Source organism: Meles meles, chromosome 15, assembly GCF_922984935.1.
Source record: "Meles meles chromosome 15, mMelMel3.1 paternal haplotype, whole genome shotgun sequence".
Lineage (NCBI taxonomy): Eukaryota > Metazoa > Chordata > Mammalia > Carnivora > Mustelidae > Meles > Meles meles.
Window position 1 is genome coordinate 28,812,815 of NC_060080.1, and position 17,029 is coordinate 28,829,843.

Below are 17,029 nucleotides of genomic sequence, written 5' to 3' on the forward strand. Positions count from 1 at the left end.
TTCTACTCAGGATCTGCAGTGAGTAATATTTACATCCTCATATATCATCCTCATATAAACACATTTTCTGGAGGTTTTTTTTTTCGTTTTCATTTTTGTTTTTGTTTTTGTTTCGGTGAAGGGGAGAATTAGTCTAGAGTTAAGGACTGGTACCTTCATCGTGGTTATGAAATAGAATGCAAATGCAATCAAACTTGACAATGTAAGAGCTCAAGTACAAATGACAGAAACTAGGAGCTGAGGGTGGGAGGAAAGCCAGGGCACTCAACTGGAAAGAGGATGAGAGTACAAACAACAAAATTCTCCTTTATAGCAGGGAGTATATAGATAATTTAATAAGTTCATAAATCAAGAAACAGCAAGGTAAGTGTATTTTTAAAGATATAGATATAAAGTCAAAAATAAATGTTTTTCATATTATGGTACATTACCCTGTTTGATTTTTAAATCATGTGCATATATTAATTTGATAAAAATGTAAGAAGAATTTAAGTACTACATTTTACACAATCTAGATTGGTTTAGGGCTTGCTGCGTCTGCCTCAAAAGAAGATTTTCACGTACTTTGACCAAGACTTCTTCCTAGTTGACAGCAATTATATGACATCACCGGTTGTGATAGGCCTCAAATGCAGAGATATTAAAATGTGAACATAAAAATGAGTGTCTTAGAATCTGGGCATTAAGGTTGATCAGATTTAATTTGGAGAGATGTCCCTATTTACCCAGAAGAAAATGTGACAGAAACGACTGCAAGGTTGAACAGCTAATAGTGACAATCATTGATTCATTTCAAAGAATGGTACATTAGCAGGTTATCAGAGCTGCAGTGGGTGATAGCTTATCAATACATAACCTGAGCTCTGGACAGTAATCCTCACACAAATATTACTAATGAAAAAGGCCTCATTCTCTAAAGTGTTGCTGTAAGAAATCCATACATATTGAATGGTTAGTTTACAACTGGACAATAAAACAAAGAAGCTTAATTATCCATTTACATAAGAGAAAGATCAACCTCCTGTGAGAGTTCCAAAGAAAATGACCTGACTTTGATCACTGCATGACATAAATTCCCAGTAAAATGATTTTGCTATACCAAATTAAGGTCATAAATATTTGCAACAGAAGAATGGCAAGGTATGTCAGTTCTTTGTTCATTGTAGGCATTCTCTGATAGACAAAATTTGCCTCAGTGAAATCAATTACACAACGATCCATGCAGATTCTGAAAAGATGCAATCATTTGTTCGTTTCTGACTGAGGACCTTAGAGGTCACGTGCATCCATAAAACAGTATACAGTATACCGTAGGTTTTGAGATAGTTTGGGGGTGGGACATTATTGCAGTAATGAAACTTCTGGGACGGTTAGATATTCTACTGAGTATCTGAAAATGTCTCAGGTGTTTTAATGGTACTTCAGAAACAGTTTAATCTTGCTTTCCACAGAAAAGAGAAGGGTTTAGGCAACAGTGGATTACCACATAAACTTGTTCAGCTATAAGCAGCTGGATTATTGGAGTTATGTGATTTTTCAAACAGTGGAGTTAACTGAACCCCAGTTGTGGTAGTGGAGACAAGTAAAAGCTCCAAGTACAATACATTTTGAAAGTCTTCAGAGGTTCATAAAACCTGTATGAACAATCTGAGAATTGATAATAAAGACAAAACCCATAGCACCATAATCCAGAATAAGAAGAGCACATTGCTATAACCTTAGGGACTCTCACTTGTGTTTCCCTATCACAATTCACTTACTCTTCCCAACAATGGTGGACATTATCCCCAGTGTAGGTTATTCAATCTCTTGATAATTTTTTAATGTTTCTGTGTATTTTTCACTATGTGTTAATGGAATGGTACTATGAAGCAACCAACAAGGCAGTCAACATCAAATATCTATATCTGTGTATACTTAAAGATATAATCTTATATTGCATAATGTAATCATTTCTAGTTTTTTGCTATAACAAGACAGTAACAGTCGTTCATGTCTATATCCCTAGATATGAATATTTGCATAAGTATGTCTGTAGGATGAATGCTTATAAATTTAATTGTTGAGTTTAAAAGTACAAACCTTTTTACTTTTATAGCTATTTCTTTCTAAAATGTTTCCTCTTTTTATATTCTTTTATATTATACACCAATTGGGCCGATGAGTTCCTATTTCAATGTCTGACTGTTTCCTCACAATATTATTGATCTAGTTTACATACCTTTAAAAAAAGCTTGTCTTTAAGATACTTACATCTTTTCTTCAAAATTCAAGTGTTAAAGTTTTCAATTGTCTAAGATGTGGTACTACAAAGACATGAGAATCTCTGGATCTATTTCCAGTGAAATTCATCTAAAGCCATTTAAACTCCTTGATCACTTTGCCATTGTACATGCTTGAGTGAAGCCATGTACAGAATGTGCTTTCTTACAAACAAAAAAGAAGACGAAGAGAGCAAGTGAAGATACTGCTGAAGATACAGGTCTCTAAACCTAACAAAAGATAGGGCACCCGGGTGGCTCAGTTGGTTAAGCAACTGCCTTCAGCTCGGGTCATGATCCCGGAGTCCTGGGATCGAGTCCCACATCAGGCTCCCAGCTCCATGGGGAGTCTGCTTCTCCCTCTGACCTCCCCTCTCATGCTCCTCTCTCTCTCTTAAAAAAAAAAAAAACCTAACAAAAGATAACCACAGAGGGACTGGCCCTTGTTAGAGAGTCAGTTAACATTGCTTAGGAGGTAACATGGCTATTCCAATAAAAATAGTGTGATTTTCATGCACCAATTTTCCTATTATACTATTAATTCTAGCATTAACATCCCACATACTGTTGCACATCAATGATAGGGAATTTTGCCAACATGATAATTTAATGAGCACCATCAAAATCAATCGCAGAAAAATTAGACTTAAAAGCCAAAAAGATTTTACTGTGAGGCAAGGTGACTTTAGCTACTGAGTCATGTGTGTACATACATATACGAACACACACACACACACACACATACACACGTATATACAAACAAATCTGTCTTCACATATAATAATCCTTGAATTCTAAGGAAATATTTAAAAATCAGAGATCATTTTTCTCTGGAAAGACTAATCAATATTTTAAAATCTTTTAATCCATTGTCCAGCTTATCTCACATTCTCCTTTCTTCAGACAGCTAATAATTGATCCCATAAGGTCGATTTCTTGCTTCAGGTCAGTAAATAGAGTTTATCTATGACTTGGCATTAAGGACACAGATTACGCCTTTCCTGCAACAGATATGCAGAAAAGATAAAATAAATTGCACAGTTTAAGGCAGTTTATCATAAAACATTTATAAATTTTCTGTCTAGAAAGAGGATGGTCAACACATTACCATGCTTTTATCCCATAATTCAAGTATAACATTTTGAAGTTCAATATTTTTTAATAACTATAACAAAATAAAAAACAAATCTCAGCATATCATTCAGCAGTTTATGATTCATTTATATTTTTATTTCCTCCTATCCTGAATATAGACTTTTCTCAGCAGGATAACTTAAATATGTTTTGTTTTACAAATCAAAATCCTTGTCCAAGTCACTTTCTCTTCCTGGAAAATCTCCTTTATATGTGTTTTCTGTAACTCTTCAAAGTAATAACAGAAATATTACTATATATAAGCACTATGATGTAGTTAGCTTAACAAGTTCAATGATCATATCAACTTATGACTTAATAATTTTTTACTTGTTATAAAATAGGGATACTGAAACTTAGACAATTTAGTTATTTACATGAAACCCCATTGCCAATAACTGAAGGAATAAGGATTCTATTGAAAATCACCGTGAAACAACCTGAGGGTTTTGAAGGGGCGGGGGTGGGAGGTTGGGGGAACCAGGTGGTGGGTAATAGGGAGGGCACGTATTGCATGGAGCACTGGGTGTGGTGCAAAAACAATGACTACTGTTACGCTGAAAAAAATAAATAAATAAATGAAAATCACTGTGATCCTAGACAATAACTCCTTTACATTTAGGTACTCCCCTCACCTACTGTATGACATCTTCCCTCATCCTCACAACCAGAAAATTTTCTAAATGCATTAAACAATGTGTTTATTCAAAAGTATTTTTAATGATATTCAAAATGTGTATAGAAGACTTTTAGGATTACTGTCAGTCAGACCTACTGAAAAACAGGGAAATGGTACTAGTCCTATTGTATACAAGGATTTATCACCCATAATTAAGTGAGTGTGGTCTTAGTACTAGGGTAGACAAACTAATGAAATGAAATATGGAGAAACAACTAGACTTAGAGTACATGTTGTAAATCAATCATCAAATTAACATAGATACAAAAATTAATAATTAGTCTAAATTATCTAGTTAACTTTTTCCATCCTCCCTTTTCCTACAGTTCATAAAACCTACATTGAGAGCAAAATAATGGAAATATGACAAGTATAGTGTTTGATATTTCCTGAAAATAGCCATTACATTTATTTTCATTTTAAGATAAATATTAATTCACTGAAACAAGAGACACAAACATAAAAATATTTAAAAAGAAAAATACATAAACTTCTAACTGTCCTCTTAATTTCTGATTTCTTCTTTCTCATGTATATAGATATGTATATGCATATGCATATATACAGTATTATGTGCTATATATATTATTCTGCTACTTAATTTTCTTATTTACTCAACAGATAAGTTCTTACAGTCAGCCATATCGATTTAATTCATGTTTAATTGTTGCTGAATATTTCATGGTAGGGATTTGACAAATATTTCAATAATTCCTTATTCAAAGACAATCAGAATTTTACTTTCCACGATTTGACCCTATAGACAAGGATGCAAAATTATGTACTTAATTCTGTCAATTTGACAGTGAAAAATATAAATTTTGCTTTAATTTATATTTCCCTGAATATGAATAGGACTGAGAATCTTTTCAAGCTTATTAAACATTTTACTCTCCTTTTCTAACATGATCAATACCTTTTCTTCAGAGTTCTATTGGGTAGTTTTTCTTTTTATTATTTTGTATGATATTTTTATGTTAGGGTTAGTAAGTTATTTTTTATGTTTTATAATTATTTTGATGCCATCTTAGCATTAATTTTTATTGTGTAGTGATTTTCTTCCTATGGTATGCATATAGTTTAAATTTTTAGTCTTATTTTGCAAGATCTTCCTCCAAACTCACAAATATTATCCTAATTTTATTTTTTTATGATTTTTAAAAACTTTATTTAAGATATTTTATAGTTGACATAATTGTTATATTAGTTTCAGGTGTAGGAACAAATGTTCCTTTTAATTATACATAATTTTTACTTTTATCTTTAAATCCTTTAGAATTTAAAGAAGAATATATACAAGAATATATACAAAAATATACACAAGGATATATAACTTTTTTTTCCAGCCAGATTTAGGACCAATTATGAAAGCCTCATAGATTAACAAAACTATATTTTCCTCCACCTACTGGAAATTCCATCTTCTCATCTATTTCATTTTATAATTTATTTGAATCTCTTTCTGGACCTGTACTCTAATCTGATTCACTGATCTCTCATCTTTTGCTATGCCATTTCTCTGTATTTGTGAATCTTAGACTTTATAAGATGTTTACAATCTGTTAAGGTACGATCTCCACTACTCCTTAAATAATTTTTAATATTTCCTTTTCTCTATTACTACAGAAGTTGAAGCATCAATGTGTCTGTACACTTGTAAATCATTTTTTCTAGATCTAAGTTTCCCAGAACATGTTCTGTTGACCTTGGGCAGTTTTCAAGAGACTTTCAGGAGTCCAGAAAGCAAACACTATTTTCATAATAGTTATGAGGTGCTATGTACCTCTTTTATTGTGTTGATATTTGCATTAATAAAGCAAAAACAGCAATAGGTAAAGTTTCTGGTATCTTAGCATGAATCAAAGCAGTAGTAACAAACTGTATTTGTATTCACTGTATTTTTCACCACCACAAGCAGGAAAAAGAAAAAAACAGGTCCACTTACAAATGTCCTTGATGAAGCAGAAGAATACTACTACTTTATTAAATATCAACCCTTGAATACATGCTTTTTCAAATATTCTGTGTGACAAAACTGGATATACATATGAGCACTTCTGCTTCGTATCAGAAGTATAGTAATCATCTGAAAAAACGACATTTGTGTGATATTTTTGAGTTACAAGCTGAATTACTTGTTTTCACTGAACATATTTTCACTGAACAGGAATAACTAGCAAACTATGGTTATTCAGACAGGGTTATTTGTCAGGCAGGCGTTTTCTCAAAATGAATGAAGTATTTTAAGAAAAACAGTATTTGTTGCCAATAACGATGAAAATTTAAGCTTTCAAACAAAAATTATAATTTTGGAAAATGTGTATTCTCCACCATAAAGTGAAGAATATTTTTCAAAAGTTAAAGACTTTTCTGATGAGATGAGTGGTGATATTAGCAAATGTTATTTTTACATTGTATAATAAAAAGTGTCAACATTCGGATGAACTGTATACTCAGGAAACCAATGTTTTCCATTTGACCAATGCATTATATGACAAAATTTTCATGAATAAAATATCCTTTTGACATCTAAGATAAACCAATAGTGTTTAACTGAATATAAAATGTCTTTTATAGGTTTAAGATTCCACACTGAAATTAATCTTTATGTAACGGCCATCTGTCAAGTTTTGGTGTAGTATCAAAAAATATTTGCCATTATGTGAAGAAGCTATTAAAATATGCTTGCTTTTTCCATATACATATCTGTGTAAAACCAAATTTTCTTTTTATATTTCATTACAAACACCATATTGCAACAGACTGAATATAAAACAAAGTATGATAATCAAGTTCTCTTCTATTAAACCAGACAGTAAAGAGATTATTTTTTAAATGTAAAATAATAACACTATTTCTATGACTTATCTTATTTGGAAAATATATTTTTATAAAAATATGTTTTATCTTAACACATAATGAATTTATTATTGTTACCTTTTTATTGTGTTATGTTCATAACATACAGTACATCATTGACAGTGTTCCATGATTCATTGCTTGCGTATAACACCCAGTGCTGTATGCAATATGTGCCCTCCTTAATATCCATCACAGGGCTAACCCATCCTCCTATCCCCCCAAAACCCTCAGTTTGTTTCTCCGAGTTCATAGTCCTTTATGGTTCGCATCCCCCTCCGATTTCCCCCCTTCATTTTTCTCTTCCTCCTCCTAATGTTATCCATGGTATTCCTTATGTTCCATAAATAAGTGAAACCATATAATAATTGGTTTTCTCTGCTTGACTTATTTCACTTAGCCCAATCTTTAAATAAAATTCCTTTTTACTTATTTATTTTTAAGATTTTATTTATTTATTTGTCAGAGAGAGAGAGCATACCCACTAGCAGGGGGAGCAGGAGGCAAAGGGGGAAGCAGGATCCCCGCAGAGCAAGGAACCCAATGCAGGACTCAATCCCAAGACACTGGGATCACGACCTGTGCCAAAGGCAGACGCTTAACCAACTGAGCCACCAAGGCGTCCCTAATATTCCTTTTAAAATTTTTCACTTTAATTTCTAAAACAATAAATATTGATAGACATAATCCATATGAACAAAAGCTCTTTGGTGAGATCTCCTTAATTTTTAATGGTGATCAGTTCCTAAGAACCCAAAATGATAATCTAGACACACCGAGTCACTGAACACTAGAAAACTTTGCTTTCAAGGTTATATAAATTCATATGTAAAATCTGCCCTTGCTAGATTTTGAAACTACCTTGCTATTTTTTTCAGGTAGGTTTTAACTTTCTTTCTTAGAGTTTTTCATAAGTTTATAGGACACCTTTTTTATTTACCTTCCATAAATTTTAATAGTTGTTGTTTTGCTAAGACATCATTTCTTCTAAATTTTCAACTTCATAACCATAGAGTGATGCTCAAAGATCTTTGGTATTTTTAATTAATCTGTTTTATACCTGTAGTCCTATACCTACATTTTTATATCCATATGTAAGTATGAATATGGTTGATGTTTATTCTTTACCTAACCCTATTTCACCCCTCCCCCACTTACCAAAGTATCTCAGGTATCCAGATTATCACTCATTTTCACTCTTTTGCATGCCATTAAAATGACCATACTTGTCAAATATTGTGTTGTTTTGCTTAAAATTTTTTGAAATTTTACATAAACAATATTTTTATATTCTACAATTTGTTTAACTGAGTCATTGTATTTGAAAGATTCATGCAGCTGTGCTTTAATCTTCTCTATGCATTAATTGCATTGCATGATTACAGCATAATTACCTCTTCTATTAACATTTACATTTTTTCCTTTTCCATCATGATTTCAAGAAATGATATTTTGAAGAATTACATATTGTGCATTCTTGTTTCTTCGCCCTTGATGTCATAAGTGACCATCGGTTATTATGAGAAAGGATGAGGATCTTTTTATAGGCTTTAATGATTCTTGTTTCATCATTTGTTAACTTCCTAGAAATGTACTATACAAAGTAAATACACACACACACACAGAGGATTGTTTATTTTAATTTTTATATAAATGAAGAGACAGAGAGACAGAAAGAAAATTAAGCCTTTTCCAAATCTAAATTTAAAAATCCTCTGTTTTTGCAAATATGTCCTGTACCAGAATGTGAACCATCATTTTTTAAATAATGAAAAATTTAATTTTCCTTTTATTATTTGGGAATTTAATTTTTTAAAAGAAAACTTTCACTTGAAATCATAAAGATATTCACTTGATTTATGATTTAAAAACATGACCTTTTTTCTCAAATTTTAATTAATTGCTATGTATGGTGTGAGATAAGCATCCATTTTCATTTTTATTTACTGTTCTGTTATTAACCAAATAAGCTTGCTCACTGATCTGGAATGGCACTTCTGTCATATATCAGTTGTGGGTTTATTTCTAAGGTTTGTATTCATTTCCCTCCATCTAGTTTCCTACCACTGCATCAATAATGAAATATCTTAATATTTTATTGAAGAGATAGTATTTTCTACTGTGTCAGTGCAGAGGCTCTGGTAAGTCTGATGATTTGAATCCTAGAACCCCATCCACTAGCTAGATGGCAAAATAAAAGCATTTAACCTCTCTTTGACTCTGTTGTCTTATATATAAAATTAGAAATAATAACAGTGTCTTAAAAAAAAAGAAAGAAATAGTAACAGTGTCTACCTCATATGATTGTTATGGGGATTATGTGAATGTATATATAGAGAGAGTATTTGAATACTGTCTGTAACATAATTAATGATATAAAATGTTTAACCATTATCATTTCTTGTGAAACTCTACTTATATTTAGGACTTCCAAACAGGTTTCAATAACATATATACTTTTCTCCATAAAAGTCTGGCATTTATTTTGTTAAATTTATTCCTTGATACTTTCATTGCTATTACAAATGCCATCTTTTTAAATACTAAATTTCTAAAATTATGTTGCTACTGTACAACAATTGAGTGTGGATTCACTTTAAACAGTGCTGGATTCACCTGGATAACATTTTATTTAAGGTTTTTGCACCTATGTTCATGAATGAAATTGGTCAGTGATTATCTTTTTTTTTTTTTCACAACTTTCAAAGAATTTTATATGAAAGTCACACTGGATTCATTAAATAAATTAAGAGGTTCTCCCTCCTTTTTATCCTCTGGAATAGTTTATATAAGCTTAGAATCATCTGATTTCTTAACATGTGAAATTTGCATTTCTGTGTGAAGACAACCTCAGATTCAATTATAATCGTTCTCACTCACTTCTGTTTTGAAAATGCCTTCTAGTTCCATTTTTGACACCTTTATCTTCCTCAGAGATTATTTACTTCTATATTCCAAATTTCTTGACATGAATTGTTTAATTTTTTTATTATTTTAACTTTCTGCTGTGTCTGAGATCATGTCCTATTTCTCATTCCTAATATTAATTATGCTATCTTTTTATCTTTGAACAATCTTGCCAAAGATTATTTTTCTTTTTTTAGTTTGGATTTTTTATTTAAATTCTATTTAGTTGACATATAAGGTAAGAATGGTTTCAGGTGTAGAATTTAGTAATTTATCACTTTCATATGCCAAGGATAATTTTTATTTTATTATTCTTGGCAACCAACTTCTGATTTCATAGATTTTTTTCTATTATGTATTTCAATAACATTTGTCATTTTTCTTATTATTCTGTGCCTTGTAGGTTAATTATTTTCCTAATTTATTTTTCTATTCCTATTTTTAATCCTTATGATGAATACTCTAATCACTAATTTTTAATCATTTTACTTCTTTAATTAAGCAGCTAAGGATATAAATTTCCTTCTGAATACAGCATTTCATAAATCTGAACATGTATTATTTGTACTACTCTTAGCTCTATTCACTAATGTCAATGATAAAATATACCCTGATCATTAAAGACTTAAAAGTTGTGATTTTTTTCTCCAACCAATGGTATTTTATTTTATTATTAAATTATAATACAATCATTTTGGCCAGATGCATTCTTTTTTTTTTTTTTTTTAAGATTTTTTTTTTAATTTTTTTTTATTTATTTGATAGACAGAGATCACAGGTAGGCAGAGAGGCAGGCAGAGAGAGAGGAGGAAGCAGGCTCCCCGCTGAGCGGAGAGCCCGATGCGGGGCTCGATCCCAGGACCCCGAGATCATGACCTGAGCCGAAGGCAGCGGCTTAATCCACTGAGCCACCCAGGCGCCCCCCAGATGCATTCTATATTGTGGAAATGATTAGAAATTTGCTGAGATTTTAGTTCACGGCCTAATATGTAGTCAATGTTTCCTAATTTATGTGAGACTTTTAAAAAATGTGTGTTCTCTGTTGCTGGGAACCAAGTTCAAACTGTTTGTGCTGTTCAGATCTTTCATAGCCTTAAAATTGTTATCTGATTGACCTATCAATTGTGGGGAAAGATGGTTAAACTCACCTACTGCAATGTTGCTTTTACCAATTTCTTCATATAATTCTATCAATATTTTGCTTTATGTCTTTTAAAACTAGACAATTAAGGCTAAATTATCATTTAAAATTGGTTTGCATCCCTGTGTGGTTGTAGCTTTTACCATGCTCATCATGATTTTAGCCTTAAGTATAATGTGTCTGAGATTATATTATAGATATATCTACTTTATTGTGATTATTTGCTTGAGGTATATATATATGTATATATATTTCCATTATTATAATTTTAACTTTTCTGCTTCCTTTGGTGTGTCCTTTTTAAATAGTATTTATCTGGGTTTGTTTTCCAGTCATCATGACGTCAAATCAACCTTTCTGCTTCTTTCATGTTATTTGGTCAGTATTTTAGATTGAATCAACCAGTGTAATTTACATTTACTTGGAGGTTTACCAGTTGCTTTATTCATCTCACTTTCTTGTACCTCAAGATTCCTTTCTGGGTTTCTCTTTCTCCTTAAGTACCAGCTTCATAATTCCCATTATATCATTTTTGTCAGTCTGAGATGCATTTAATTTGCATTCATATTTTAAAGATCATTTCATTGCATGTAAAAAATCTAGTTTTATTTATTTATTTGTATTTTTATAATTTTATATATTTATATAAAATATATACTTATATATTTTATATTTTATTCATTTATTTACTTATTTATTTATCTTTTTCCTTAGTACTTCAAAGTGTTGTTCTTCTCTGGATGCTATCATAAAAGTCTGCAGTCAACATAAATACTTGTCGGGTAATTATTTTGTTGTTTCATGATTTTTTTAATTTATCTTACTTGTAATTTGTGTCACCTCCTGAAATGGAAGGTTTATGTCTTCAATTAATTCTAGCATATCCCATCTGATCTCTTTAAGTATTACCTTGTTATCATTCTCTATATTTACTCTCTCTAGAACTACTATTCAAATTTTAAATTATCTACTTTTTTCTTTGTGAAATTAATGCTAATTTAACCAGATTATTTTTGCTCATTTATTTCATCATCTGCATCTAATCTGTCCTTTAATCTACTGATTACATTTTTTTTTTCATATTTTTTTTTATTTTTTCAGCGTAACAGTATTCATTCTTTTTGCACAACACCCAGTGCTCCATGCAAAACGTGCCCTCCCCATTACCCACCACCTGTTCCCCCAACCTCCCACCCCTGACCCTTCAAAACCCTCAGGTTGTTTTTCAGAGTCCATAGTCTCTTATGGTTCGCCTCCCCTCCCCAATGTCCATAGCCCGCTCCCCCTCTCCCAATCCCACCTCCCCCCAGTACTGATTACATTTTTAATAGAAATTTACATTTCTAGAATTCTTTTTTTTATTCAACATTTTTATTCCCAGCAGAATCATACAGCATAAGTGCTCAAAAAATGGTTATTGACTTGAATGCCTTCATTTGCAATTCTACCTTACATTTATGTACCATTTCACTTTTTATAAAGCACTTACAGTTTCTCACATTATCTCACTTGCTTTTACCATTAATGAAACAGGCAAGACAAGTATAAATGAAAGAGGAGTAGGTTCTCACTGTATTAGTCTTTCTCTTTAAAAAAAAAAAAAACTCAATACTTATGAAAAGACAAATTCATCATTAAAAAAAAGAAAAAAAGACAGTAGAATTCTTTTTTGATTATTAAACAAAGCTATTCTTTTCTCCAAAAATATAGGATTTCATTTTTGTGGGGTTTTTTTTATGTTTTTCATGCCCTCATTTATTTAACTATTTAAAACTATTTAAAATACATGCATTCTAATATCTCTGATAATACAATTGTCTGGTATTATATTAATTAAACAAGAAGGCTGTGGGACAGGTATTTGGCAGTCTACGAAAGCAACCTGAAATCTAAGCCTATAAATGCCTCAGTGATACAAAATTAAAACTCTAAAACACAACCAATCACCAAGAGCCAACTAGGTTTAAAGCTACAATCAAAGAGTTTCCTTTCTTTGCTTCTGCAGTTTATCTAGAAAGTCTTTCCCCTGGCTCCTATTGCCAGTGCTCCTAACTACTTCCAGTTTGGTGCTGCCTGATTCCAACTGAATTTTTACTCAAATAAACTCTTAAAATGTTTAATATGTTTCAGTTTATCTTTTAACACTGCATACTTTAGAAGTCAAAAAATTTTTATTCCATAAAGTCCTTTTTATAGGGCCATATTTCCTTGAGTCTAGTAGTTTTCAACTTTAAACTTTATCTACGGGAATGTGTAGCTTGCTTTGAGGGTGTGACCAGCTATAAAGTGGTTTTTAGTTTGATTCTATTTGGTGTCTTAATGGCTTTACCTACACAGGAGACTAATTTTTATACTCATGTATTTTTTTTCTTTCAGTGTAGAAGGCCACATTAATAACATAAATATGAAAGGGACCCTTGAGGGGTCATTATAGATTAATAAGGGATATTCTGTTTCATTTTGCTTTGCTTTGCTTTACTTTTTCTCACCTCAATTCCAGAAAAATGTTAATAAATTTTCTTTCTGTCTCCCTTTATACTTAGGAAGAATGCTTCTTTTCCACACTTTTAGCGAAGATGTGACTCTCTTCAGGGTACCTGATTTCAAGCGTGTGTGGATAGGAGAGTTTAGGGAGCCGAGTCTCTCAGTCCCAACACATTTCTCCTGAGCCCAAAGCTCTACTATTTCCTGTTTCTGAGGGATTCTAAAACCTAATGCTCTTGATTACCACATTTGCAAACACCCAGATCAAGCAAAGATTTATGATTATTTTTAATATCCTCTTCGTTCATTACAACTAGAAGTTTTCTTACTTTTATGAGATCAGAATGGATTTAAAGTAATTATCTACACGGGGACTTGAGCAAGTATTTGCATACCAATGTTCATAGCATTCATAATATCCAAAAGGTGGAAACACAAATGTCTGTCAACAGATGAATGGATAAACAAAATATGCTATGTAAATATGGTGGAATATTAAAAGCTTTAAAAAGTAATGCAATTCTGACACATATTACATCACAGGTGAATCTTGAAGATATGCCAAGTAGATAAGCCAGTCACAAAAGGACAAATATTGTATGTTTCCACTTACATGAGTATAAATGTATGTGTAAATAAGATTGTTGACTGTATTATTAAAATCTTTTCTTTCAATTTATTTTTTGTTTCTGTAACCTATAAAATCCTGAACTAGGGTTAAGGATCTACCACTGTCTTTAAGCTTGAATTTTTTCAAGTTTTCCTTGTAGTTCCAGAAACTTTTGTTTAATAATATCACTTTTAAATGTGGATGTCATATACTTGAATAAAAAAGGTTTTTGACCATTATATGTTTTTTTAGATTTGGTGAAGATTGATGATGATAAATGGCAGAAAACTCAGTAAGCATTTATGCATATTTAAAAATTTTTCACCTTAGTTATAATGATTATAGATATCACATTTTTTATTTATATAGTTTGAGTACTTCCTAGCACATTTTTCTAATAATATGATATAGGGTTATATATAATCTTTGTTTATGCTTAGACCTAAATCTCTTATGAATATCCAAATTTAATTTCTAGATGCCTACTTGATATCTTTGCCTGGATGACTAACAATCAAAACAACATTAAATGTGAAATTTAATTTCTATCATTTCACCTTAAAAATGAAATCACTTCCCTGGTCTTTCCTCTTTATTTAGTCAAAAAATACTTATGACGTACAAAAACTCTGTCAGTGTTTTATGTGCTATGAATATAGTACTGAGAAAAAGAGACAAGTCTTTGTCCTCGTGTAGCAAATGTTGTAGAGAGGGGGGTAATGGCAGATGATAAACACATTAATAGAAAATCACGTGGTCATAAATAATAAGAGGGAAAAATACGGTTAAGGGGGTCTTATTTAAGACAGAATGGGAAGACTTCTTTGATAAGGCAATAGTTTAGCAAATTTCTCAAGAAACTCCCAAGAATGCTCAAGAAAGTGAGCCATGAAGCCATCTGAGGGAAGAGAAGAGATCAGAAATGCAAAGGTCTTGAGGCAGGATCATGTTTGCTGGGGTCAAGGAGAAGTGAAGTTCAGTACAGGTAAAGCAAAGACAAAACCAGTAGGAGAAAAGGCCAGAGGAGTAAGAGGATGTCCTAGCATATAAGGCCTTGGAGGCCATTTCTTTCTGCAATACTTGTTCAAGTCTCCTACTTATTTTCCCCTTAAGTTGTTCTGTTTTCTCATTAATTTGTAGGAGCTTACTGAATTTCCTTAAAGTCTTCTCTGTATGTGAGCAAGCCTTTAGTCCATTATACATATTACAAATATCTTTTCCTAGTCTGTGGCTTGCCTTTCGCTCTTTGTGCATCTCCTGATGAACAGAAGCTCTTAATATTAATATTGATACAGTCCAAACTGAGGGTTTGGGTGGGGGCAGGGGATGGGTGAGCCTGGTGGTGGGTATTAAGGAGGGCACGTATTGCATGGAACACTGGGTGTTGCACATAAACAATGAATCTTGGAACACTGCATCAAAAATTAATGATCTATTTTATGATGACTAACATAACACAATAAAAAATGTGAGTAAATGAAAAAAATATTGATATAGTCCAACTGATCAAACTTTTCTTCTAGGGTTAGGACCTTAATACCTTTTTAAAAATATTTTCCTTCTCTATTGGCATGAAAATATGTGATTTCTATTAGAATCTAGAAGATCTATTGCTATCTTTTTAGTATGTAGATCTTCAATACACCTGAATTGTTCTTTTCATATCATAATGTAGATGCCAGGCTTCATTGTTGTTAGGTACCGTCATACTGCTGCAATGCCATTTGTTGAAAAAATTGTGTTTGCCCCCCACTGTCCATAGTGTCTCACTTAATAGAAGTGTCATGTATTTATGAATCTGTTTGAGGATTCCATCATGTACCATTAGTCCATTTCGCTGTCTTTTAACCAATACTACACTTTAAAAATACTATAGTTTTACAATACACCATAATATTTAGTTGAGTACATCTTTCAATTTGTTATTTTTCAGGAATGTAATGGATTTACTTGGCCTTTCAATTTCTATAAAATTGTATAATCAGCTTGACAAACATCTTTTTAAAGAAGATTTTATTTATTTATTTATTTGAGAGAGAGAGAGAGATCATGTGTGTGAGCAAGGGAGAGATGAAAGAGAAGGAAAGGGAAAGGGAGAGAATCTCAGGCAGGGGCACCTGGGTGGCTCGGTTATTAAGCATCTGCCTTCAGCTCAGGTCATGATTCCAGGGATCATGATGCTGGGATCGAGCCCTGCATCAGGCTCCCTGCTTGGTGGGACAGCTGCTTCTCCCTCTCCTACTTCCCCTGCCTGTGTTCTCTCTCTTGCTCGCTCTCTCTCTCTCTCTGCCAAAAAATAAATAAAGAATTTTAAAAAAAGAAAAAAAAAGTAGAAAGAGAGAATCTTAGGCAGACTCCTGGTTGAGTACAGAGCCTACATGGGGCTCAATCTCATGACCCTGAGATCATGACCTGAGCTAAAACCAAGAATCAGATGTTCAACCAATTGAGATACCCAGGTGCCCCAAATGTCTCATTTTTTAAAATACTAGACTTTTTTTATGACTACATTGAATCCAGAGAGTAATTCAGACAGAAATAAAGTATTTTCAATATTGAGTCTTCTTATGTATGAATATGATACATCTCCCAATTTATCTAGAAGTTTTCTTAAGTTCTCCAAATAGCATTCAATGCATTTTGGGATTTAACCGTTTGCATAACTTCAATTAGATTTGCCACTAGACCTAAGATACATCTTGATGTAATTGAAAATTAAATATGAAGTTTCAGTTTTGTTATTAATACATAGAAATAGGATTAATTTTTGTACTTTGATATTTATATCCAATTACTCACTTCTCAATTCTAATTTTATTTGTATATTCTTTTGGGTTTTTTATGCATAGGATCATACTGTATTTGAATAATGATTATTTATTTCTTTTTCATTTCTCAGTATTTTCAATTCTCTTTGCTTTCTTTTCTGACTATAAGCAAGCATCCTGGTCTTA